The sequence below is a fragment of the Schistocerca piceifrons genome, chromosome X (genome assembly GCF_021461385.2).
Source record: "Schistocerca piceifrons isolate TAMUIC-IGC-003096 chromosome X, iqSchPice1.1, whole genome shotgun sequence".
NCBI lineage: Eukaryota > Metazoa > Arthropoda > Insecta > Orthoptera > Acrididae > Schistocerca > Schistocerca piceifrons.
The window spans coordinates 277,664,994-277,692,399 of NC_060149.1; the positions used below are offsets into that span (position 1 = coordinate 277,664,994).

Below are 27,406 nucleotides of genomic sequence, written 5' to 3' on the forward strand. Positions count from 1 at the left end.
GATCCAGGTAGCGTCGGTTGTAGTGTAATGTAGTGTAGTGCAGTGTACTGTAGATGATGGTGCATTCTGGTCCAAGCTGCTGGAGATGGCTATCATGTGTGTGGGAGGTGTTCTTGCTTGTGTGAATGAATATGTGTGTGTTTCCTGATCTCCAAAAGCTAATGTGTAACTGTCATCTCATTGTGCCTGTCTGCAACTCAAAGTGTCATCTTTACTGTGAGTGCCAATCTATCTTTTCCTTATATTGTTTCCAACTTGGAATTTCCGTTGGTCGATTCCGATATCAGCTGTGTTACACTGATTTTGCCCATTCAAATAGTGTTATAAGTCTGTGCTGTGAGATGTATTTTTCCATTGAAATTTCATTTCTGTTCATATCTTAAGGTATATTTTTACTGAGGTTTTATCCTCCTAATAATAGTTGAAAGCTTTAATTTAATTTCCTAAAGTACAGTCTTTCTTATTTCACAGTTTCTGTAGTACATACTATGTCAGCTCACTATGTTTTATTTTCATTGTAGTTCTTGTTCGAAAATACAGCCAAGTAATGCAGAGGTACTATGTGCAGTACCTATCAGGGTTTGATGCTATTGCTTTAAATCAAATGGTACAGAATTTGCAAGTTTGTACAGAGGATGAAAGCATTATTTTGTCTTCAATGTGCAGCACAATTGCTAACTTATCCGTAAAACAAGGTGAGTTTGGTGTGAAGTACTAAATTGTGGTACTATGACATGTACCTTTTATGTTGTGCAATGCTACGTGCTTGGAATCAAATATTTTGTGTAATTCTTGAAACTACCCCCCCCCCCCCCCGCCCACACACACACACACACACACACACACACACACACACACACACACACACACACACACACACACACACAGCCAGCAAGCACGCTATCACAGAGCCACGTTGCTCGTCAAAAATTATCTACCTCATTTCAGCATACTACTCATGGCCGAACAATTTAGAAGTCTATTTTCTGAAATATTTTTGAGGTTTGGATTGAATTGCTTTTGAACTTCACGTACAATAAAAATAAAAAATTAAAAAAATCTGACTGTCATGTGGTCCTCTTGTTAGAGAAAAACAGGCAATGTGATCACATGTGAAAGCAAAATTTAATTCTACTCCTGTTAAGTTTTAGTCATAAATTAATAAACTTTCTGGGTTCATCCCAAGTATTGGGTATGGTAAGTGATGCCTTAAGTCTCTCTCTCAGTACATTGAAACACACTACTGTCTGAACACCTTATACTTCTGAAACCCTGGTCATCTTGAGAAAACCGTGCATGAACCACAATCAAATTTAACCACAGCTGTCTCCCTGTTTAACTTTGATCAAGATTGTTGCATCAGAATTTTGTGTAGAACAAGGTTAAATGCTTACTTTACCATGGTTAACTTTTCATCAAGGTTGGGATACTTGCCTGTGAGGTGGAATTTGGGTGGAATTGTTGGTACTATTCAAACAAACCAAACTGATTATTTACTTTTCAGATTATCCAAGTGTGCCTTCTTCTGTTGACACATGTGATTCTTGACAATGCCATTTATTCAGAATATTTTAGAAAGTAGGAAGAAGAAGGGGGAGGCAAAGAGAGGGGTAGAGAGAGAGAGAGAGAGAGAGAGAGAGAGAGAGAGAGAGAGAGAGAGAGAGATATTATATATGTTTGGCTGCCAGCTATCATGGATTGTCCATAATTGTTACAGATTTATTACCTTAATTATGGATTTACAGGAAATTACTTAAAAATATGGAAATAGACATTTTACAATTTGATGTTTTTAAAAAGTTGAGAAAGGTATTGTTTGCATTTGGCTAATCATATGCTACTAAAATATTTTATAGACTGTAATGATTGTCTTCCTGGGTACACAGTAAGCCTGTCTACAAATGAATTTGTCACCACTTCATACTAAAGATGCGTTTACAGAGAGTTTGAAGCATGTTCTGCAACATTGTTCACAGGTAGCACTGGACTACTGATGTTCGCAAAATGTTAACATCTTGGCAACACGAAACCAGTGTTGCACAATTGTTTTGGTACAGATCGAAGGAACATTGTTCCTGGTCGGCTACCACTAAATGCCACTAAACAGTGCTAGTGTTTGCTTTTACTCCATCTGTAGTGTTGCATGTTCTTTTTACACATGTTCCATAATGAAATGGAATAGGCAAGAAGCAAAATTTACAAATTTGTCACACACTGTGAGACAGAGGAATGTCTCTGAAATATTTGGAGTCATAGTTATAAAAATATTAAACAGAAGAATGACTCCCTGAAAAAAATGCTATGTTGCTTTGTACCAGCAGCAGTGATATACATAAAAAATACAAATAGTGTTGAATTTCTAGTGATGAGCATACCATTTGACTGTTTTACTAAATTAACCTTTAGGTCTTTCGGGAACCTTGAATGCTATTGTATACTTCTAAAAAACTTATCAATATTCTTTCTGTAACTGAATAGTAGCTTTAGAGCTAAACTTGCAACAATGAGTTGCTCAATATATACTTTCAGATTATCATCACCTTCATCCAAAGAAAGGAGCATTTTGATTTAATAGCCAATCAATGACAGTGTCATTAGACGTAGAACAAATGCTTGGTTTGGTGAAGAATGTTGAAGGAAATTGGCCATTTACATTAAAAAGGGAATCATCCCCACATTTACCATAAGTGCTTTAGGGAAACCATGCAAATGCAAAACTGCATAATGGGCAGGGATTGGAACCAGTGTCATCTCAAATAACTGCTTGTCCATTTCATTTGATGTCATCATCTGAGTTGGTTGAATGTCCTATATGTACATTGTTAATGATATCGAGTCAGCTGAGAATATTATAAAAAAGAAGAATGTGAATGTTCCTGCAGAGTAGTGTTGTGAACAACCAAATATAGAGAAGCATAAACATAACCTATCTGTTTTAATATGCAATGGCTATTTTGAACTTCTTGACAGTATGTGGATATAGTATAAGTTAGATGACTTTTAACAAAGGAACAAAATTGAAGGCTGTGCCTACTAGCCTGCAATAGAATTTTGTGAGGCTTCATGTGTTGTTATTTCTCAAACCATCAGTTCTCTTCAAAATACATGCCTGACAAAAAGAAGTGCAGCACCCAGAATGGATGCCAACATAACTTTGTACAAGAATGCACCGTTGGCAGGTATGTAAATGATTTAGAGTTGCAGTTCTCTGTGGCAGGTAAAATGACCACGAGAGTGAATTAATGTTTTGAAGCATGAGACTCTTCTGGAGTTAAAATGCTCAAATAACAGTTGGCTGATGCCTTTGACAGCTGTCGATATTTCGACAGTTGCACACACTGACATTTTCAAGGCACAAATGCAATGATAATGTGCTGCACAAGAAAATTTAAAATCTTTGTATGCAGAGCATAGTACTGCCTGTGCGTGCCACCCCCCCCCCCTTTCCCTCCTCCCCTCACACACACACACACACACACACAAACACACACACACACACACACACACACACACACACACACACACACAGAGAGAGAGGGAGAGGGGGGGGGGGGGGGGGGGAGAGAGAGAGAGGGAGAGAGAGAGAGAGAGAGAGAGAGAGAGAGAGAGAGAGAGAGTAAACACTAACGCAGCCAAAGATGATCAACATAAAATAACCAATCAGTGAGGCAATCATTAACTATATCCCTCTGTTGTGTGACCAGGGAGAGAGCATGATTCCATGCAGATTTTCAGCAAAAACCTCCATCTCTATTTATATGATCACTTGTTAGTTTAATTTCAACTACTTTCTTAATAGCAGTAACCCAATAGCAACCAGTGCATCCCAGACTCTCCATGTTCTTCTATTACACATTATTACTGGTGCCAAGGCAATGTTCTGCAGTAGCAGATTTGCTTGGCTGTTGTAAGCATGTGTGACACTTATGCTCAGTACACAGGTTCTCTGCGGTCCTGATGGTCTGACTAATATACAACATGCCACAACTGCAACAAACATGGCATACACCTGCCTTTACGGATCTTAAAAGGCCCCTTATGTGGTTGAAAAACACATTTCACATCATATTTCATCAGAATATGACAGTCCTGTTGGAAATGCTTCGTGTGTAAGCAAACAGACTTTCGACTTGGATGCTGTCTCATTACCATCATCACACACCTATTTCACAGTAGGTCGATACTGCAACATGCGTCAGATCTGTCTTTCACTTTAAACAATTTGATGAAAGGTAACTTCAAGATTGGCTTAATCAACTGAAGAACTTTCAGGGTCTGAGATGACATGGATTTGGACAGTTTGAAAAGTTCTCAGAATGGAATAGAAGAAAAGTACTTATATCACTTAATTTTTTTTTTCAATGTAGTCTCCTTGTAGATTAATGCATTTGGTCCAATAGTGTTCCAATGCCTTGATCCCATCTCGAAAATGAATTTCCTCCATTCCTGCAAAATAGTTGTCAGTTCCGGTTATCAATTCATTTGAAGTGAATCTTCGTCCACCAAGAAAAGTTTTCAGTTTTAGCAAGAGCTGGAAGTCTGAAGGAGCCACTGGCCGCTGTGGCCGAGTGGTTCTAGGTGTTTCTGTCTGGAACCATGCGACTGCGATGGTCGCAGGTTCGAATCCTGCCTCAGGCTGTTAGGTTAATTGTGTTTAAGTAGTTCTAAGTTGTAGGGGACTGATGACCTCAGATGTTAAGTCCAATAGTGCTCAGAGCCATTTGAACCATTTGAATCTGATGGAGCCATATCAGGTGACTATGGCAGGTGTGACACCAATTCATACCTAGGTTCGTGAAATTTGGTCATGGCAATGGCATGTGTGTGTGGGTGCACATTGTCTTGATGGAAGATGACATTCTTCCTAGGTAAACCCGGCCTTTTTTCGTGTATCTTTTGTTACAATTTGTCCGGGAGCTTAGCATAATATTCTCCAGTAATTGTTTGCCCAGTGGGGAGATAGTCTACAAACAAAATCCCCTTTGCATCCCAGAACATTGATGCCATGACCTTTCCCGTCGAAGGAATTCTCTTTGCTTTCTTTGGTGGTGGAGAGTCAGCACGTTTCCACTGATTTGGCTGTTGTTTTGTCTCTGGGATATAGTAGTGCACCCAAGTTTGATCTGTGGTCACAAACCACCGCAAAAAATCTTGTTCGTTTCTCCTAAAGCAGGCGAAACATTGTTCAGAAATGTCCATTATCATGAGTTTTTGATCCAGCATCAAGAGTTGTAGCACCCATCATGTAGATAATTTTTTCATTGAAACTTCCTGGCAGATTAAAACTGTGTGCCGGACCGAGACTCGAACTCTGGACCTTTGCCTTTCATGGGCAAGTGTTCACCATCTGAGCTACCCAAGCATGACTCACAACCCATCCTCACAGCTCCAATTCTGCCCGTACCTCGTCTCCTACCTTCCAAACCTCACAGAAGCTCTTCTGCAAACCTTGCAGAACTGGCACTCCTGGTAGAAAGGATATTGCGGAGACATGGCTTAGCCACAGCCTAGGGGATGTTTCCAGATTGAGATTTTCACTCTGCAGTGGAGTGTGCGCTGATATGAAACTTCCTGGTAGAGCACTTGCCCACGAAAGGCAAAGGTCCCGAGTTCGAGTCTCAGTCCGGCACACAGTTTTAATCTGCCAGGAAGTACGTGAGCAATTTCACGCTCTTTCAATCAGCGATCCTCCATAAACATTTTGTGCTCTTTTGCAATGATTTCTGCGGTAGTGACACATCTTGGGCGACCGCTACATGGATCATCATGTAAGCTCTCCTGACCAAATTTAAATTCATTTGTCCACTTGGCAGCAGTTGAGTATGGAGGAGCAGAGTCGCCATTGTATTCTGGAAATTGGCAAGAACGTGCTTTGCTCTCATACCTTTCTTTACGAAGTACTTAATCACTGCTCAGATCTAGATTTTCACCATCTTTAAATATCACTATGTGGGAACAACAGCAGAGCCACGTCACCACCAGAGCTCTCTGTCAAGAGCACTGACGTGGCACATGTTTACAGGCAACACCTCTCATGGTGATTCCGAGAACTTTTCAAACCACCCTCATAGATGGAACGTCCCAGCATACGATCAGCTTTCCTCCTAACCGACACATCAAAGAAGGGAAGGCAGCCATTCTTTTCCACCTCCATTCTGAAGCTAATATTTGGATGGATTGGATTCTATGTTCTAAAAAGCCATTTAAATTCTCACTTTAAAGAGGCCAAACAACAAAAGTCCATCTACATATCAGAAAAAACACACAGGTATCAATGCCACCATCTCCAAGGTGAATTCCTTGAACTCTACTATAAACAAATTGTCAGTAATTAGTGACAATGGGCTCCACATAACAGCTCCATCTGTCTGTTGATAGGGTCCTTGAATAAAAAGCAAGAGGAAATCAACACCTGTGGAAATAGATTCAGTAATTCAATGCCAAACCTAAGTGCAATTAACCATAATGAACTGGGCAGAGGAATGTGAGTTAAGAGAGAGACCACATCAAAACTTATTAAAAATTGGTGTCATTCATGGGCGTGTTGTGAGTAACATTGGTGCCCCAACACACCATGTTGCATAACTCCTTGATACTCTGTTGAGCCCACTAGTAGGTCTGTGGGTGCATCACATTAAGAACTCAGCAGATTTTGTACGTTGATTAGAGGGATTTCGTTTGAATGATTCTGACATCATGATGTAGAGAGCCATCAGGTATGACTTAAGGTCATGGCTGGTTGTGGTTGAGGGAACTTTGATGGCACAGTGGTATGTTATGGACATCTTGTGTCCTCACGTATTATTTCCCATGTTACTGTATCATGATGCAATTTTTCAAGAGGACAATGACCATCCACACATGGCGTGTGTGTATGAACGGTCTGTGTGATGCTGAAGTACAAACGTAGCAGGCAAGATTCCCAGATCTGTCAGTGATAGAACATTTGTGGGACCAGCTCAGCTGTCATCTATGTCCTAGTACCAGTGTCAGCAATATCGAGGACCAGTCACAGAAGTTGTGGGCCAGTTTGCCTTATCATACCCTTCCCAACCAAATTAGTGCATGCATCCCGGGCAGAGGTGGTGCAACTTCATACTGATAAATGGGCTTATACTGCCAAGTTCTTTGTAAAATTGACCCAAGTTTGTAATCAAATAACGTAAAATATTGTCTCAATCTGTGAAGTTTCATTTTGTTTTCTCCTCTGCTTCTGAATGCCTCACCTTTTTTGGCAGGCAGTGTATTTAAATCATTCATCCTTCTCTCTTTATGGACAGAGTAAAATTTTTAAAATAGCTCACATTGATAATTAATAATCCATTGGATCACTTTTACTGTTGTATGAAAATATTCATGTTGAAAATCAATTTTATGAAATAAATTTGTTTTTGCAAATGTATTTGATTTCACACAGTATTTTTAACATCACTAATATATCTTTTTTTTTTTTTTTAATTCTATTCCAGTTGAGGAAAATGAATTGTTTGATTTCCGTTCAATTCGGCTTGATTGGTTTAGATTACAAGCTTATACATCAGTCAGTAAATCACCAATAGTGCTTGAAGAAAATAAAGACTTCGCTTCCTTGATTGACATTATTGTCTTCCACACAAAAATGGTTGATTTTCTTGATGAAATGTTGGTTGAAACATCTGATTTATCAATTTTCTGGTAAGACTAATATTACAGACATTTTAATTAGATTGCGTTGTGTGAAAATTGAGTATCTTCTCAAAACTAAAATAACAGACTGCAAAGTAAAATATGCAGTGACATTATTTATTATTTAAATGGTGTTATTTGGCACACTGTATGTACACTAAAGATGCATTTCAATTCATAATATCCCATAATGATTTAGATTTTTCATTTATTCTACAAATTCACTGAGGAAAACTGTGGTATTAAATATTAAATAGGAATAGTGGAAGTGGCTTTCTAGAGTGTTCAGTAACAAACAAGAGTGTTAGAACTTCAAGTTTAACGCATATATTTCAGAATGACACAACTACACATATAAGTCACAGAGTAAGTTGACAAGTAAGACATGTGTACACGTTAGCATTCGAATGAGCACTGAGTCCCAGTCTAGTGGCCACTGCTCGGTTGGCCGCTTAGGTGGCGCAGCTGCTGCATGGCTGGCAGACAGCGCCGCACGTAGAGGAGGCACGTAATTGCGTGGCAGCACTTTGAATGATCGGCGAGTCACAACACTTTTCCCCCCTTTGAAATTGTTGCACTGGTCTTGATGGAGGTGTCCTGAAGATGGATAACGTCCATAGGCGTTGTTTGACTCGCTGTAAAGTCTCGAGGAGGAGGCTTCTCGTACAGACGGAAGTGTCCCCGATGATAACGGGTCGAGATGACAGGAGACGTAGGGGTCGAATCTGCTGGGGCCCCATGCACCAATCTGCCCATTGCAGCAAGTCCAGTTGATATGACAGGAGACATGGGCGATGTGTCGGCGTCTGTTGGAGGAGGAGGCGAGTAGATTTGCTCTGACAGAGGATGGTCCTCCGGTTCCTGCATGGGCACGTCTCCTGGTTGCATCCGTTCTGGTGCTGGCATCGCAATGACGGTGAGAGGGCTGCGTTGTGAGTATTGAGAGATGCCAAGATCCTGAGCGTCGGGTAGAGCCAAAGGTGGCATGGCGGCATTCGGAACAGGCGTTGCTGGCACCCGAGACGAAGCTGGTCCGAATGACGCACTGCAACACCCGTGTCCCTCTGGATTTCATACAGGCGTCTGCCACGGTATCTTAAGATGCGGCCAAGTGAAGGCACCCGCGGCTGTGAGGTGGGAGGCCGCAGAAGATGAAGTAGCGTGCAGGGCTGTCGGCCATGTAAGAGCTCAGCTGGGCTGTGGTCGCCCATGGGGGTGAAACGGTAAGACACCAGAAACTGGAGAAGCGCATCATCAGCAGCAGAAGAAGTCAGAAGTTTCCACATCTGAGCCTTAAATGTGCGGACCAGTTGTTCAGCCTCACCGTTGGATTGTGGATGGAACGGCGGGCCCGTGACATGCATAACGCCGTGACGAGCACAAAAATCCGCAAATTCGGAAGAGGCAAATTGCGGACTATTATCAGTAACAAGAGTAGAGGGGAGACCTTCCAAAGAAAAAATGCGGGCGAGAGCACTGGTAGTTGCCGCGGTGGTAGGCGACGTGCAACGGACAATGAAAGGAAAGTTAGAGTAGGGGTCAATTACGAGGAGCCAATAAGTACCTAAAAAGGGTCCCGCAAAGTCAGCATGAATGCGCTCCCAGGGCTTCTCAGGCGAGGGCCACGGTGACAAAGATGACTTCGGGGCAGCGGCCTGTGATGCACAAGGGCCGCAGGCAGCGGCCATGTGTGCTATTTCAGGCTCGATGCCAGGCCAGTACACATGACGGCGCGCCAGAGATTTTGTGCGAGACACACCCCAGTGCCCTTGGTGAAGGAGGCGCAAGAGCAAAGCATGCAAAGACGCAGGTACCACAACACGCGGCGAAGCATTGTCAGTGGAGAGGAGGATAACACCATCCCTAGTCGTGAGGCGGTAGCGCAAAGTGTAGTAGTTCCGCAATGGATCAGAAGTCTTAGCGGACGGGCGATCTGGCCAACACTTCTGAATACAGCGTAAAACCCGGGAGAGGGTAAGGTCAGAACCCGTAGCAGCCGCCAGCCTGTCCCCAGTGATGGGGAACCCGTCCACAACCCGCTGCTTGGCAACATCCAGATGGAAACACAAAAGTTCGTCCCTATCGAATGCCTGATCAGGACCCATGGGAAGGCGAGACAGAGCATTAGCATTCGCATGTTGAGCCGTTGGCTGGAAATGAATCTCATAATTGAAACGGGACAAGTAAAGAGCCCAACGCTGGAGGCAGTGTGCAGCCTTGTCGGGAAGTGACGTTGATGGATGAAACAAGGAAACAAGTGGTTTGTGATCCGTAACAAGATGAAATTTTGAGCCATGGAGAAAAACACCGAACTTATGAAGAGCATAAATGATGGCCAAAGCTTCTTTCTCAATTTGAGAATACTTTTGTAGGGCACCCGTGAGCGTTTTCGAGGCATAAGCAATGGGTTGTTCCAAACCGTCAGAAAAACGGTGTGCAAGGACTGCTCTGACCCCGTATTGAGAGGCATCTGTGGCAAGAACAAGGTGTTGGCCAGGTCGATAAGTAGCCAGGCACGGGGCCTGTTTCAGCATAGTCTTCAACTTCTGGAAAGCCGCTTCACATGACACGGACCAGTGAAAAGGCACGTTTTTATGCAACAGGCAATGCAACGGCTGAGCCACCAAAGCTGCAGATGGTAAAAACTTGTGATAGTATGCTATTTTCCCCAAGAAGGCCTGCAGTTCCTTAACAGATGTAGGGCGAGGAAGGGCATCGATCGCAGCGACAGTTTGTTGAAGCGGACGAATACCATCCCGAGAGAGTTGAAACCCCAAGTACGTGATAGATGCCTGAAAAAATTGTGATTTCTGAAGATTACACTTAAGACCGGCAGTCTGTAAGACATGAAAAAGTGTGCGGAGATTTTGAAGATGTTCTTCAGTGGTGGAGCCAGTGACAACAATGTCGTCCATGTAATTGATACACCCAGGGACAGGGAGCAATAATTGTTCCAAGAATCGCTGAAAGAGAGCAGGGGCGCTAGCAACCCCGAATGGCAAGCGTTGGTATTGATAGAGGCCGAAAGGCGTGTTAAGGATGAGAAACTGCAGGGAAGCAGCGTCGAGAGGAAATTGATTATAAGCTTCTGACAGGTCAATTTTAGAAAAATACTGGCCTCCAGCAAGTTTAGTGAACAGTTCTTCAGGATGGGGCATAGGGTAAGTGTCGATGGGGCATTGAGCATTTACAGTGGCTTTGAAATCGCCACAGAGACGAATATCACCATTTGGCTTAGCAACTACGACGACAGGAGAGGACCACTCACTGGAAGTGACAGCAAGCAAGACCCCTGAAGCAGTGAGATGATCCAACTCCCATTTTACCAGATCACGAAGGGCCACAGGAATGGGCCGAGCCCGAAAAAACTTGGGCCGAGCAGTGGGTTTGAGCATGATATGAGCTTCAAAGTCGTTTGCACGGCCTAATCCAGGAGAAAAAAGGGATGAAAATGTCGTCGACAAGGAATCCAGTTGAGCATAAGGAATAGCGTCAGAGACAATATTGACAGAGTCATCTATGGAGAACCCAAAAACACGAAAGGCATCGAAACCAAGAAGATTTTCTGTGTTGCTCTGGTCGACCACAAATATGGGAACAGTGCGGACGGCGGATTTGTAAGATACCTCAGCATTAAATTGTCCCAAGAGAGAAATCTTCTGTTTATTGTACATCTGTAATTGCCGAGTGACAGGGGACAGGAGTGGAGAACCCAGCTGAAGATACGTCTGAGAATTAAAGATACGTCTGAGAATTAATTATAGTGGCAGCAGAACTGGTATCCACTTGCATGCGAACATCTCGACCAAGGATTTGGACAGTGAGGAATAACTTCCCTGAAAGGCAAGAAGTGCAATTGACAGACAACACAGAATCAGAATCAGAATCAGCGTCATGTTCATGAACATCATGTATGCGGTCGGATTTGCAAACGGAAGACACATGACCTTTCTTTTTGCAATTGTGACACTCAGCCCAACGTTGGGGACAATCCTCGCGTGAATGTTTCGTAAAACACCGCGGACATGAAGGAAGTCGCCGGGGGTTTGCTGCAGTTTCTTAGCGGGTTGTTTATGGCTAGGCCGAGGCTGCGCGTGGGAGCGCACTGCGGCCACGTCGGCCGGCGGGGACGCGCCGCACTCGTCGTCAACAGCGCACAGAGGTTGTATTTCCCCGACATCAACCCACACCTCTATTTGCGCCCCAGCGGCGCGAGAAATTTCAAAAGACTGCGCAATTGAGAGAACTTCATCTAGAGTCAGATTCGCCAACTGAAGGGCACGTTGCCGAACTTCTTTGTCAGGCGCCGACCGGATAATAGCATCCCGTACCATGGAATCAGCATAGGATTCATTGTGAACGTCAGTAACAAATTGACACTTCCGACTGAGGCCGTGAAGTTCAGCAGCCCAAGCGCGATAGGATTGATTTGGTTGTTTTTTGACAACGATAAAAGGCAACACGAGAGGCTACCACATGCGTTTGCTTTTGAAACTAGACAGACAGAAGTGAGCACATTTCAGCAAAGGACAAAGACGCAGGATCCTTCAAAGGAGCCAATTGCGACAACAACCGATACATTTGAGGTGAAATCCAGGATAGGAACAGAGACGTACATGGTTGTTCGTCCGTGACATGAAATGCCAAGAAGTGCTGTCGAAGACGTTTTTCATAATCAGACCAGTCTTCCGCCATCTCGTCGTAAGGAGGAAAAGGAGGTATAGCCAACGACGAGAAACGCCCCTCATTTGACGCCGCGACGAAATCGCGAATCGCCGCTGTTAGAAGCGTATGCTGTTCAAGGAGATTTTGCAATAGTTGCTCGACAGTAGCCATGGAGCCCTGTGAGTCAATGGTGAAAAGGAAAAATCCACTACCTCGTCACCAATTGTTAGAACTTCAAGTTTAACACATATATTTCGGAACGACACAACACCACATATAAGTCACAGAGTAAGTCGACAAGTAAGACATGTGTACACGTTAGCATTCGAATGAGCACTGAGTCCTAGTCTAGCGGCCGCTGCTCGGCTGGCTGCTTAGGTGGCGCAGCTGCTGCATGGCTGGCAGACAGTGCCGCATGTAGAGGAGGCGTGTAATTGCACAGCGGCACTTTGAATGATTGGTGAGTCACAACGAAGAGTAATTTATGTGAACTAACACTGCAGACAGGACTCCATTTAATTAGTGAGAAGAAGAACATTTAATACCAGTTAGAAACAGTGAAATATTCGGGATGGAATAATGAAATATTCAAAGGATAATTGTTACTCACCATATAGAGGGGCTGTTGAATGGCAGAAAGGCACACTGAAAAAGACTGCTAGATGCTATTAGCTATCAGACTGACCTTCTATCCTGCCAGCTGCCCCCCCCCCCCCTTAAATTCTTTACTTCCCTCATCTCTCCTTTAACGCGCCCCTTCCAGTGCAGCCTTCTGATGCTGCACCTAGAAGCCTGCTATCCTATCTTGTCCTGTCCATGTCCCTGCATACTCCCACAGGCAGCACTAGCATCTTCCCCCACCCCTACTCTGCTGTTTCTCCCCGTCCCTGCTTCATGCTTCTTCTGTACCACCACTACCAGCCCCAGCAAAGATCATTGCATACCTGATACAGAATCGCAGTCGGGCCATAGCAGCCAGAGATGACAGTGAATATATATGTGTGAAGGGTTGAAGGGGGAAGAAGAAGGGTGAAGGAAAAGGACTGCTGAGGTTTAGGAAAAGGTTTAGAGTTCAGAAAGGTCACCCAGAAACTGTAGATCAAAGGAGACTTAACGTACAGGATGAGAATGAAAGATTGATTGTTGGGGACTGCACTGGGCAAGATTTGAGAGAGTACTTTTAAAACATTGTGCATGAGTTAATAAGATCGAAAAGCAATGTATGTGACAGCGGTGGAAAGGGGATGGCAAAAAACGGACATGTGAGAAAAATGAAGACATAGAAAAATAAAATGGAGTGAAGAAGGGAATAGTTACTGTGAAGAAATGTTGAGACCAAAGAAATTAACATAAATTAAGGCCAGGTGGGTGGCAAGAACCAACATGTTGTTGTGCCAGTTCCCACTTGCGGAGTTCTAAGAAACTGGTGCCTGGGGGAAGAACACAGATTTCACATGTGGTGAAACAGGCACGGATCATGACTGTCATGTTGTAGTGCATGCTCTGCAACAGTATATTGTGTGTTGCTAGTATATAATTTCATGTACTGACACGTTCCATGACCTTGGAGATTTGCTCTTCAATTTGATCTTACTGAACTTGACGTGTAAATAAAAGAAAATAAAACCAGGATATTGTGGAGATTAGTACTGAATGACAAGAGGTGTATTCCTAAGTTGGATTTTGAAGGGATCAGCAGTACCAGGATTGGATGTGATGGCCCTTGAAATCTACTTTTAATCTAGCTGGTGGGTAATTACGGCCAGTGAAGGGTGAGGTGAGAATGGTGGTATATTGCTCTAAAGATTCTGCATCTGAACAAATACATGTTCCTCAAATGCCAAGGCTGTATGGGAGGGTACATTTGACATGGAAAGGATGGCAACTGTCAAAATGTAAGTACTCTTGTTTGTTTGTAGATTTAATGTGAACGGAAACGTGTAGCTGGCTTTTGGTGAGAATCCACTTTCCTTCACACATATTGTCAGCTGGAAGTATCACTTTGCAACCTAATTCCAAAACCTTTCCGGCAATAAACCTGACATTGAACCCTGTCTTGAACACTTCTGACCACGATCCCATCTTGATCCATCACCACTACCTCAAAATCATCCCTTACAAAACTTCCAAGAATCCTCACATCCAGCACTGCTTCACGGCCCTTCCTCAGGTCCCTACAACATGTCCCTAATCTGTCCTCTGCAGAACTCCATGATCTGTGTTCGCTAAAAGCTGATGGATCCATCATTATCCTCCCAGCAGACAAAGGATCTACCACTGTGGTACTTGACTGACAAGAGTATGTTTGTGAAGGTCTGCACCAGCTGTCTGACACATCGACCTACAGCATCTGCCATCAAGAACACATCCCTGTGATACAAACTGACCTGCAGTCCCTCCTTGAAACCTCAGGCTCATCGCCATTGCTAACATCTCAATCCATAGAACTCCTTACCCCCATCCAAACCATGTACCTTCACCTTTTACCTTCTTCCTAAGATCCGCAAACCTAATCATACTGGCCTTCCTATAGTGCCTGGCTTCAAAGCACTCACCAAATGTTTATCTGTCTTAGTTGATCAACACTTGCAAGCCATAGTACAGAGGTTTCCCTTCTATATTAAAGATACGAATCATTTCGTGTTGCCTGGTTACCAAGAGCTGTTATAGAACGATTGATTCACGGATCCAGTTATATGGCTCCTTCTGTGTATTGCGATTTTACGACTATGACGAGTGAGGCCTGAAGATGGCATCAATCTAATGCCGAAACTGGTAGCACATAGAAGTTCATAAAATAAAATAAATTTCTACAATACATACGGCTGTTGGTAAATTATTGCATCAAGAATTTTGTAGATTGCCTGAAATCTGTGCCCGTCCCACTCCTACCACACACCTTGATTGTCACCATTGATGCCACCTCCCTGTATACCAACATACCCCATGTACATGATCTATTTACTGCTGAACATTTCCTCTGTCAGTGACCACTTCATTCCAGACCTATGACATCCTTCCTGCTAACCATAATCAACTTTATGCATACCAACTACTACTTCACCTTTGAGGGGCAGCATACAAGCAGATCAGGGGTGTGGCCATAGAACCATGGTGGCCCCTTCCTATGCCAACCTTTTCATGGGTTGCTTGGAGGGGGCTTTCCTGGGATCCATAAGCCTTCAACTTCTGGTTTGGTTTAGATACATTGTGACATCTTTGCCATATGGACTCATGGTGAGGCTGACCCGTTAAAATTCCTGGAATCTCTCGATACGTTCTCCCAATTAAATTTCTCATGGTCCTATTCTGAATCCTATGCTGCTTTCCCTGATGCCGAACTTATCCTCACTCAATGCCAGCTACGCACTTCTGTTCACATTAAACCTACCAACAAACCACAGTATCATTGAACCTACTAACAAACAACAGTACTTACATTTTGACAGTTGCCATCCTTTCCATGTCAAACATTCCCTTCCATACAGCCTTGTCATTCGAGGCAAATGTATTTGTTCAGATCCTGACTCCATACAGCAATTCACCACCATTCTCACCTCAGCCTTCACTGGATGTAGTCACCCCACCAGCCTAGTTCAAAAGCAGATTTCCTGGGCCATCACATCCAATCTTGGTACTGATGATCCCTCCAAAAAAATGGCTTAGGAGTACACCACTTGTCACTCGGTATTATCCTGGTCTTGAATGTTTTAATCTGCTACTTTGACAAGGCCGTGACTTTCTAAAATCATGCCCTGAAATGAGATCCATGTAGTCAGAGATTTTGCCCACCACATGTAGAATAGCTTTTTGTCACCCTCCTGATCTCCACAGTAGCCTTGTCAGACCCTGTGCTCCTTCCGCACCCTTCTCTGTACCCAATGACTCCTACCACTGTGTCCATCACTGCTGCAAGACTTGCCCTATGCACACTCCTACCACCACATATACCAGCCCTGTAACTGGCAAAACATATACTATCAAAGGGAGAGCCACCTGTTAAATGACACGTCATAATATACCAGCTGCTATGTAAACACTGTTTGGCATTTTGCATCGACATGACTACCACAAAGTTATCAGTTATGATGAATGGGCATAGGCAGAGGGTGTATACCGGTAACACACAATATCCTGTTGCAGAACATGCTCTGCAACATGACAGTCATGACCATGGTGCCTGTTTCACCACACGTGCCATCTGGATTCCTCTGCCAGACACCAGTTTCTCAGAACTCCATAGTTCGGAACTGACACTACAACATGCCCTTGGTTCTTGCCACCCACATGGCCTTAGTTTAAATTAATTTCTTTGGTCTCAGTATTTTTTCACAGTAACTATTCCTCTATTCATTCTGCTTTAGTTTTCTACATCTTTCATTTTCTGACCTGTCTGTTTTTCACCGTCCTCCTCTCCTCTCCCCTCTGTCACATAAAATGCAAGTAGCTTTTTGCTCTTATTAACTCATGCACAATGTTTTAGCAGTAATATCTGTCTAGCATATTAGTCTATCTTCCATCTTTAAGTTCTCAAATATTCAAATCTTGCCCGTTCAGTCCCCAACAATTTATCTTTCCTTCTCATCCCATCCAGTAAGTCTCCCCTGACCCAGTGTTCTCCTAAATCTCACCAGTCTTTTTCGTTCACCCCTCTCCCTTCCGCTTCAACCCTTCCACCAGAGAAAGGAGCAACTGGCTCCAAAAGCTTGCATATGTAATACCTTTTATACATTTGTTCTCCTGCCACTCCTTGGTGAGTAGATTTTTTTATCTTCTGTCTATTTCTGATGGAGAACTTCTTCCAGTAGCTAATTAATATCTAGCAGTCTTTTTTCGATGTGTGTGTCACCCTTCAGCACCTTCTGTATATAGTGAGTAGCAATCTGTCCTCTTTGTGTTGTTGTTATTTAACTCCAGTTCTCAAAAAAATATTGGGTTGACTAATTTTAGCTTATAGGTTCAAATTCTGGCAGATAGCGGAATTTGAAAATGTCATGTACACTTGTAAAAATGAATTTTTTGCTTTGTGTGTCGCAGGGAATGAATCTGTGTTGTGTGTATTTACTGTAAATGACTGAAAGTGTTACAGATACCGAAAAAATGCTGAATGGGGTAAAAAAAAAAAAAAAAAGAAAGGTAAACCTGTTCCATGAGCCCACCAGACAGTAGCACAACACTATATGCTTTGTTGCTTTGTAATGGAGCACTGTCGCAGACAGTGTTCCTTTTCCCTCTAATGATGTGCTTACCACAGTATATGTATAAATATATTTGGGAACTTGGTAGACTGTTAGTGCAATTGCTGCCGGACAAGATGGCAGTTAGTAAATGTTGGTTGGTGAACTTTTTTGGATTTTTTGTGAATATTCTGATCTCATTCATTACTATAAATTGTATGAGCTGTGTGCTGTTTCTCACCAGTTTGTTACATTGACCAATCTGTATGTAAAGCTCATCCTCTGCCGGGAATGTGTTCTTAGGTTGTTCTGTATCACTGACGTAGACCAGTGTATAGTCACATATTCATAAACTTATTTTCAACTGTTATCAACTGCTGTAGTGGCTCCACCATATCTCAAATTTTGTTGCTTCTGTGGAAGACTAACATGTTGCAGAGAATCCCACCTACAGCTTATATGGCTTGGAATGATAGCAATTGAGGGATTTGTGATTCTTCTTCTTCTTCTTCTTCTTCTTCTTCTTCATTGTCTCATTCGATTTTATACCACGTTTTATGATTTTCTGAATGATTGTTTTATTGTATACATTCTGTTTCAAGGTGTAGTGTAGCTTTTGTAGCTCACCAAAGTGTCATAATCCATAATCTGGTGCATGGTGCTCTCTTTTAGCTAGCTTGTGTGCCACGTCACAAATTGTTCTGGCTCAAATGCTGGTAGGACATGGCTGCGTGCTACTGGGTTACCTGATAACCTCCTCATCCAGGGAACATACTACTCTTCTTTTTTTTTCAATTTTTGCTGTAAAAAATAAATTAGGCTGGCAGTAGTTAGATGCTGCTCAAAAATATATATTACTTCTGTGTGTGGTGAAATGGAAAATATATCAATTCCATAATAGAACTAGTTTTTGCAAGAGTGATAAGCCATACTGTTCATAAAAATTTACCTTTCCGCTTGAAGTAAGTTAGCATTTGCCAGTTGTGCATGAGATATTAGCAGTCTCTTGCCAAATGTTTACTGTTGTTTCCTGGTACGTTGGCTTATGCGTATTTCATATTGGAACCTACTGTTAGTCTGAGAACACAGAGGAAGCTGCTGGTCTTTGTGCCAACTCCATGTATGACCAAATGCAGTTATGTGTGCTCGAAGGTGAACACAGTAAACAATGGTTTGCCCACTAGTCAGGATGCAGAAGTGCTAGTGTCAGTAGAACATCATGTGCACTCTGGCTGCCCTGCAAGCTTTCTCACATGACACTGAAGAAACTGTTCTTAAAAAATAGATATATTCTTTCCCATGCGGTAGTCTCATTTGTCATATTCACAGTGAACAGCATTTAGTTTATGGACATAGCTATTGTGATATTTCGAATTTAAATGTCACACTACATGAAATTCAGATAGATTGCAGTGAAAAATAGGAGTCATTATGACTTAACTTTCAGTACATGTTAAGTCATACGTTGCTGCGTATGAAATGTAATTAAGATATTGAATTTTTCTTTAAACATGAGTGGAGATCTATATATACTTCCAGTCTCGAGAAAGCGGATTGTATGTGGTGCACTAACTCCTGTTCTTCCATGCAAATGATGCAGCCAGAGTGAAATTGTCGTAACATCACTTGTACCTTAAACGGTTTGAGATGTTGAAACACAGCAGAGTTTACACAGCTTCACCTCACTAACAGATACATTCATGAAAAAATCTTGAAATAGTGTATTATTAAATAAGGAAATGAGGACTGATCAGCTCAATAGCTTATGAAAAAGCTTATTCTAGATATGAAAATAAAGATGTAATTTCTTCGCTTATGCTGTTTCAAACCCACACTAATTCTCATTTCATTAGCTATCAATGACCCTCAAAAAAATTATGTTATTTAATTGAAAAAAATCTATAGTTACTCGTATATCACAGTAGACAAGAAATTTCTAGCTATGCATGTTAACCATATGGCAAAATAGTCCCCTCTTTGCATACTATAATTTACCGAAAACTCATTTTGATATCTCGAAACATTTATGGGACATAATGGATGTTATGAATATTTCACTCTGGCTGTATTATTTGTGTACAAGAAAAGAAGTGAGTGTGCTACATACAATCTATACTGGTGGCCAAAATTGAAGCAACAAACCACTATTTCCCTGTCCTGTGTCTAATTCATGATCTAATCATACAAATTGTCAACAGTTGTTCATATGATTATGTTCTGCATGGAAGATGGCATTCCAGTCAATGGACAACCATGCCAACGATGACGTCAGGGCACCTATCAAACGGGATAGTGTTTGCCAGGTAGTCTCACATCCACAATCACTGTTCAGACAGTTGCAGGCAGTACGATATGACACAGAGAAGATGCCTACCAGACTCTCTGCTGCGAAGGGCCAGAGATAGAAAGGAAGTCGGACAGTCGCAAAATGATGTGGTCCAATGGCTTAGTGTGAATCATTCTGTTGTTTCTTGGATGTGGCTACAGTGTGTGGAGACCAAAACTGTATACTGAAGACCAGGGCAGGGCCAACCACATGTGACTTCAAAAGAGAGGACCATTATTTGGCTGCGAGAGCATGACAGTACCACCTTAGTTCTGCATGACAACTGGCATGTGAGCTCGCCAGCATCCACTGAACGTGTTATATCAGGGCAAATGGTGTGCAGAAGGCTTCAGCAGAGTGGCCTTTATTGTTGGACACCTGCTGTGTGTCTACCTCTGATGCGTCTTCACAGAAAGGAACTTGTAGAGTGGAGTTTTCAACAAGCTACCTGGGCGATTGAACAGTGGGCCAATGTTGTTTTCACAGATGAGTCCCAATTTAGTCTGGAGAGTGATTCTCAATGGAATCACATATGGAGGGAACATGGAACATGATTTTGGGACCCAAATATTGTGGAAAGAGACTGATATTTAGGAGGATCCTTGTTGTGTGGGCAGGGATTATGTTGACCACTTGATGAACACCTCTTCATGAAATTGTATGGGTAAATCAGCAAAGTCTAACTGCTACCAGGTATCATGATGAGATCTTGGGACCTCATTTGCAGTTGTTGAGAGGTGCTGTTGGCCCAGACTTTGTATTGATGTCATAGAGCATGGATTGTTGATGTTTTCTTGGAAACGGAAGATATTGCACAGGTTATGTGGCCTGCTCGCTCCCTCATGCAGTGTAGCACGTCAACCACCTGCTGTGCTGAAGTGAGCAAAGAATGTTTCATTCATACAAGTTAGGCAGGCATTATCTGTCTGCTGTGGTCAATGCTGCCTCCTGGCTGGGACTGTGTGCTGTCCCATGAAGTAACACAAGGATATTCTTTGCATTGCTTAAAGCCCCCACACGCTGACATTTAATTTGTGTGAAAAATGAAAACTCTGTATAAAACTTCAAATTGAACCCAGATATTTACCATTCATGCATGATCCATCTACATGCCTCATAATTCAGTGTAGAGTTTCAGCCTGCCTTTTTACAGAGGGTCTCTGTGCATGTCTTTCGGAAGTAGCATCCATGGGGAAAGGGAATAGCAAGGAATGAGATAGCAATGGCCTGGACTTCACTCAGGTATATCTTTTCCTGGGGAAAAGAGGGGGGGGGGGGGGGAGAATGTGTTCATTGGTGAAGTACCAGAGCATTGCAGGAGGGAGTCTTGGTGATATTTGTATAAGTAGGAGAAGGATACTAGTGGTTTGAATCTGCAAGTCATTTTGTAAGACATGGTTGGCTGTCAAAGGGAAAGTTATGGTTCCAAATATCATTCCTGCACCCAGTTTTTATCCTTCACAGAGGATGATTTCATGCATACTCTATCACAGAGAAAGTTTCATTTGGAAAACTAGTCATATTTTGGTTGTATTGTAACTATGGGTATTGATAACTAATGAAAATTCTGAAAAGCAGCCAACAAACTACACTCCTGGAAATGGAAAAAAGAACGCATTGACACCGGTGTGTCAGACCCACCATACTTGCTCCGGACACTGCGAGAGGGCTGTACAAGCAATGATCACACGCACGGCACAGCGGACACACCAGGAACCATGGTGTTGGCCGTCAAATGGCGCTAGCTGCGCAGCATTTGTGCACCACCGCCGTCAGTGTCAGCCAGTTTGCCGTGGCATACGGAGCTCCATCGCAGTCTCTAACACTGGTAGCATGCCGCGACAGCGTGGACGTGAACCGTATGTGCAGTTGACGGACTTTCAGCAAGGGCGTGTAGTGGGCTTGCGGGAGGCCGGGTGGACGTACCGCCGAATTGCTCAACACGTGGGGCGTGAAGTCTCCACAGTACATCGATGTTGTCGCCAGTGGTCGGCGGAAGGTGCACGTGCCCGTCGACCTGGGACCGGACCGCAGCGACGCACGGATGCACGCCAAGGCCGTAGGATCCTACGCAGTGCCGTAGGGGACCGCATCGCCACTTCCCAGCAAATTAGGGACACTGTTGCTCCTGGGGTATCAGCGAGGACCATTCGCAACCGTCTCCATGAAGCTGGGCTACGGTCCCGCACACCGTTAGGCCATCTTCCGCTCACGCCCCAACATTGTGCAGCCCGCCTCCAGTGGTGTCGCGACAGGCGTGAATGGAGGGACGAATGGAGACGTGTCGTCTTGAGCGATGAGAGTCGCTTCTGCCTTGGTGCCAATGATGGTCGTATGCGTGTTTGGCGCTGTGCAGGTGAGCGCCACAATCAGGACTGCATACGACCGAGGCACACAGGGCCAACACCCAGCATCATGGTGTGGGGAGCGATCTCCTACACTGGCCGTACACCACTGGTGATCGTCGAGGGGACACTGAAAAGTGCATGGTACATCCAAACCGTCATCGAACCCATCGTTCTACCATTCCTAGACCGGCAAGGGAACTTGCTGTTCCAACAGGACAATGCACGTCCGCATGTATCCCGTGCCACCCAACGTGCTCTAGAAGGTGTAAGTCAACTACCCTGGCCAGCAAGATCTCCGGATCTGTCCCCCATTGAGCATGTTTGGGACTGGATGAAGCGTCGTCTCACGCGGTCTGCACGTCCAGCACGAACGCTGGTCCAACTGAGGCGCCAGGTGGAAATGGCATGGCAAGCCGTTCCACAGGACTACATCCAGCATCTCTACGATCGTCTCCATGGGAGAATAGCAGCCTGCATTGCTGCGAAAGGTGGATATACACTGTACTAGTGCCGACATTGTGCATGCTCTGTTGCCTGTGTCTATGTGCCTGTGGTTCTGTCAGTGTGATCATGTGATGTATCTGACCCCAGGAATGTGTCAATAAAGTTTCCCCTTCCTGGGACAATGAATTCACGGTGTTCTTATTTCAATTTCCAGGAGTGTATACTGGCTATCACTTCAGGATTTAATCCAGAAGATTTGCCCTTCTGAAATTGCTTGTTGGACCATAAGAAATTTCATTTTCTGTTTGTGCATTGCTATTTTTATCTGTTTTCTATTTTTCTTCTTATCTTTGACCTATCAGATCACTAGAAGTTCTGTCATATGCCAATGGTATGGGTTTGTGGGAACTGTGTCAGTGTACACTGCAGAGTGCAAGAGCCCATGGAATTAGTGTTATTGGTCTTTTACTGAAGTTAACATTAGCAGTTTGTTCTACCATATATTTACATGTTTATATTTTTCAAGTTACCCCATGTGTAAAGTAATGCTAACATTTTATAGGCATTGTACATGATACCCATGTTGGTCATGATATTCTTCTATCATTTCTGCCAGCAGTGGATGACATTGTTTCACCTATGTCTTTCCTTGAGTCTTACCTCACACCTAGTATTTTTGTGTTCATTTTCTGTGTGTCTCCTCCCTTTCTTCAGTCCAGTTCTTGCTAACTTTCAACTGACTTTTCTTGAAAACACTGGTGTATTCCCAGCTGCTTCATGGAAAAGTCACATTCCTTGATGTTTTAGTTTGCTTTTAATACACACATCAAAAAAGTTTTGCATCATCCCTGTTCCTAGAACTCCTGACGATAGATGTTGACTGTGGATATTGTATCACAGACACAGTCCCTTCGACTGTTCATAGATGTCACTGAACCCACTCAAAGATGTAAACAATCATGTATGAACAATGCCTATTAGACAGAGGGGGTCCAACAGCTGATCAGTTAGAGTCATTCCAGCAGGAAGGAGGTACATGGCCCGTGTTGTCTGTAGTTCAGCGATGCCTAGACGGTCAATACCGCGGTTTGATCATGTCTGCATTGTTACTTTGTGCCAAGAAGGGCTTTCAACAAGGGAAGTGCCCAGGGGTCTCGAAGTCAACCAAGGCGGTGCTGTTTGGACGTGGAGGAAATACGGAGAAACAGGAACTGTCGATGATGTGCCTTGCTCAGGCCGCACAAGGGCTGCTACTGCAGTGGATGACCACTACCTATGGATTATGGTTCAGAGGAACCCTGACAGCAACATAAAAATGTTGAATAATGCTTTTCGTGCAGCCACAGGATGTCGTGTTATGACTCAAACTGTGCATAATAGGCACCATGATGCACAACTTCACTCCTGATGTCCATGGTGATGTTCATCTGTGCAACCACAACATCATGCAGCATGGTACAGATGGGCCCAACAACATGCCGAATGCACCACTCAGGATTGGCATCACGTTCTCTTCACCGATGAGTGTTGCATATGCCTTCAACCAGACAATTGTCAGAGACGTGTTTGGAGGCAAGCCGGTCAGGTTGAACGCCTTAGACACACTGTCCAGCGAATGCGGCAAGATGGAGGTTCCCTGCTGTTTTGGGATGGCATTATGTGGGGCTGACATATGCTGCTGGTGGTCATGGAAGGCGCCGTAATGGCTGTACAATATGTGAATGCCATCCTCCGACTGATAGTGCAACCATGTTGGTAGCATATTGGTAAGGCATTCGTCTCCATGGATGACAGTTCGTGCCCCCATCATGCACATCTTGCGAATGACTTGCTTCAGGATAACGACATCGCTTGACTAGAGTGGCCAGCATGTTCTCCAGACATGGACCCTATCGTACATGCGTGTGATAGATCCAGAATGAGATTTTCACTCTGCAGCGGATTGTGCGCTGATATGAAACTTCCTGGCAGATTAAAACTGTGTGCCGGACCAAGACTCGAACTCGGGACCTTTGCCTTTCGCGGGCAAGTGCTCTGCCATCTGAGCTACCCAAGCACAAGTCACGCCCCGTCCTCACAGCTTTACTTTTGCCAGTACCTCATCTCCTTCCTTCCAAACTTTACAGAAGAAGAGGATATTAAAGGAAACAGGCTTCTCTTGCAGATTTCAGACCAGAGCTATCCTAAAAAGAGGGTAATAAACAAGCAGACTTCACTTACAGATTGCAGGCCAGAGATTCCCTAAACAGTGAATCCTTCTTCTTCATTTTCAATAGGGTTTGTCCCACCTGGTGGCAGGGTCCACCGAGTGGATTCGCTGTCTCCATTTTGCTAGGTCATGGATCATGTCTGTATGAAGATTTACAGCCTTCAGGTTATTTTACAGAGTGTCAGCCCATTGTTGTCTAGGCTGACCCTTGGGTCTCTTCCCTGCGACTTCCACTGTGTATGCAGTCTTTCCAATGGTATCATCTTTTGCAAGCAGCAAAATATAACAGCTTTCTCACATTTTCTTCTGGATTGGTGTGACCCTGAAATGTTCACTAATAGTGTCATTTGAGATATGATCCAGTCCAGTGATGCTACCTGGTCATCTTGGCATCTTAGTCTCCATGACCCCCAATTGTTGTTCATCCCATTTTGTAGCTGGTCAACGCTTGGTGCTGTAGAGAGCAACAGGATGGATGACAGTCCAGTAATAAACAGTGAAGTCTGGCACAATAAAACCATCACCGTTACAAAATTGGGTGAGCATTGGGAACCTAATATGTAATGTTACACTCATAACCCATTAAATCATTTAAAGTACAGTATGTGTAAGATTGAAGCTGTCCATAGAAGCATTTCATAAAAGAATTACTAGCTTTAGCAATTAATTGTGTGGAAATTAAAGTGGAAAAATTGATTTGTTTCCAAATCCAGTCCAAGAATTTTTCAGACTAACATTTGAGAATTCTTCGAAGAGTAAGTTTCATTGAAATTTTGTGTAGTTTAATGGTTTGCGACTGTGGCACATATATTTAACACTCTTAGTACAGTGGGCTACCACAGCAGTTGTTGAAACATATTTTATTTATCATTTAGCTGTGGTGGAATATGATGCCTGTCTAATTGGAACATCACTAGTGGTATCTCGCCACACAGTGTCATTTTCTGTAATAAAAAAAAAGGCATTTCAATGTATAGTATGCAACTTTGTAGATAGTTTTGTGTTAGTGCTTTTGGGGTACTCACACCAAGCTTTGTGATTTGCTACAAATTCAACAGATGACATTGCACTGTACATTCTGCGATTTCTGTCGATTCTGCTTTTATGCTTTGCGATTTGTTCTAGACTGCAGTAAATATTGCAAATAAATACTCTTTAACTCTCCCACTGCCAGTCTGAAGCCTGGAATGATTAAAAAAATGAGAAATGATTAATACATCAGAAGTATTTAGCAGCCAGTGCATGGCAAGAGACATGGCAAAGCAGTGCACAAAGTACAGATGCCAAGTCTTGCAAATGGCATTAAAAGGCTCAACAAATTGTGGTAGAGAGAATAACCAGTTTATTTCATTTATTGCCATCGCTGTGAGATCATGTTTGGTTCACTTTATGTAAGCATACACTGTGATTTGTTTCTTCAGCTGTAAGATTTCTCAAGTCAAGGCCATGATTATGACATATGTTCATTTTTCTGTCTTAGTATTTACTTTTTTCCTTCCTTTGTGCCTCAGTTTTGCAATTAGACCTGGGTGAATGACAACCAACCATATGTGGTTTTCTCATTTGCCCCAATTTTGAGTGTTTTTTTTTTTTTTCATTGCTTAAAATCCACACTGCTCAAAAATAATTAAAAGTTCTGACTCATACAGAACACAACTAATAAAATTTCTCATATTGATCATATGTGATATATGTTGTTATTTAGCATCACTGTATGGTACCAAAAGTGTTGAGAATATGGGGACAGGTCATAGTGTGAGCTCCAGTTAGAGTGGTAAACTATAAATAAGTATGAAATCAGAGCAAGTTGCCCTACAACTTCCATACTTCCATAGTAGGCACAAATAAACCATCAGGCAAATGGAACTAAAAAGAGTGGATACAGATTGCATGTGATGTCAACATATTTTCAGACCCAAAATTTTGATGAGAACTTGGTCCACAGCCATTATGTAATTATTACTTATTCTACTTATGGCTGTTGAAAACATTCCAGTTCCAATTTCAACATTTTGTCTTTTTCAAGCATATTGAAAGTAAACATTGACACCTTATAAAATATGATGGCATTAAAATAAATAATGTTAAAACTGAGAGTGTAAGTAATACCTACATGAAATGTTAAAGCCCTTTCAACAGGGCAAGTCTCAGATCTCTGCTATTGTGCCAGCTTAATATGCAGTGGTGAAATCAATAAATAGTCCCATAAATAGTCATAGTAAATTGTATTGTTCTTTATGTTTCATGTGTGTGCTTTAAAGTTACTAAATATTATTTCTTGTTTCAGTTTCTACAGCAAAATCTTTGAAGATCAATTTCATATGTGTTTGGAATTCCCCGCACAAAATCGATACATTGTGGCCTTTCCTCTTATTTGTGGACACTTCCAAAGCTGCACACATGAACTATGCCCAGAGGAGGTTAGAAAACTTATCACAATATTTTCACTGTTAGTAGAATTTTTTGTTTGTGGGGCATGAGGCTACAGTTTTGATACCAGCACATCTGCATTATATTTTTAGAGGTAGTGTTGTTTTAATTGGAACTCTTGTCTGCCTAATTTTGTACAGTC

General features: G+C 42.9%; 1 pseudogene; it reads left to right on the forward strand.

The window, feature by feature from the left end:
- LOC124722310 overlaps nucleotides 1-27,406 on the forward strand; it is a 145,912-nt pseudogene that overhangs the window by 52,702 nt on the left and 65,804 nt on the right.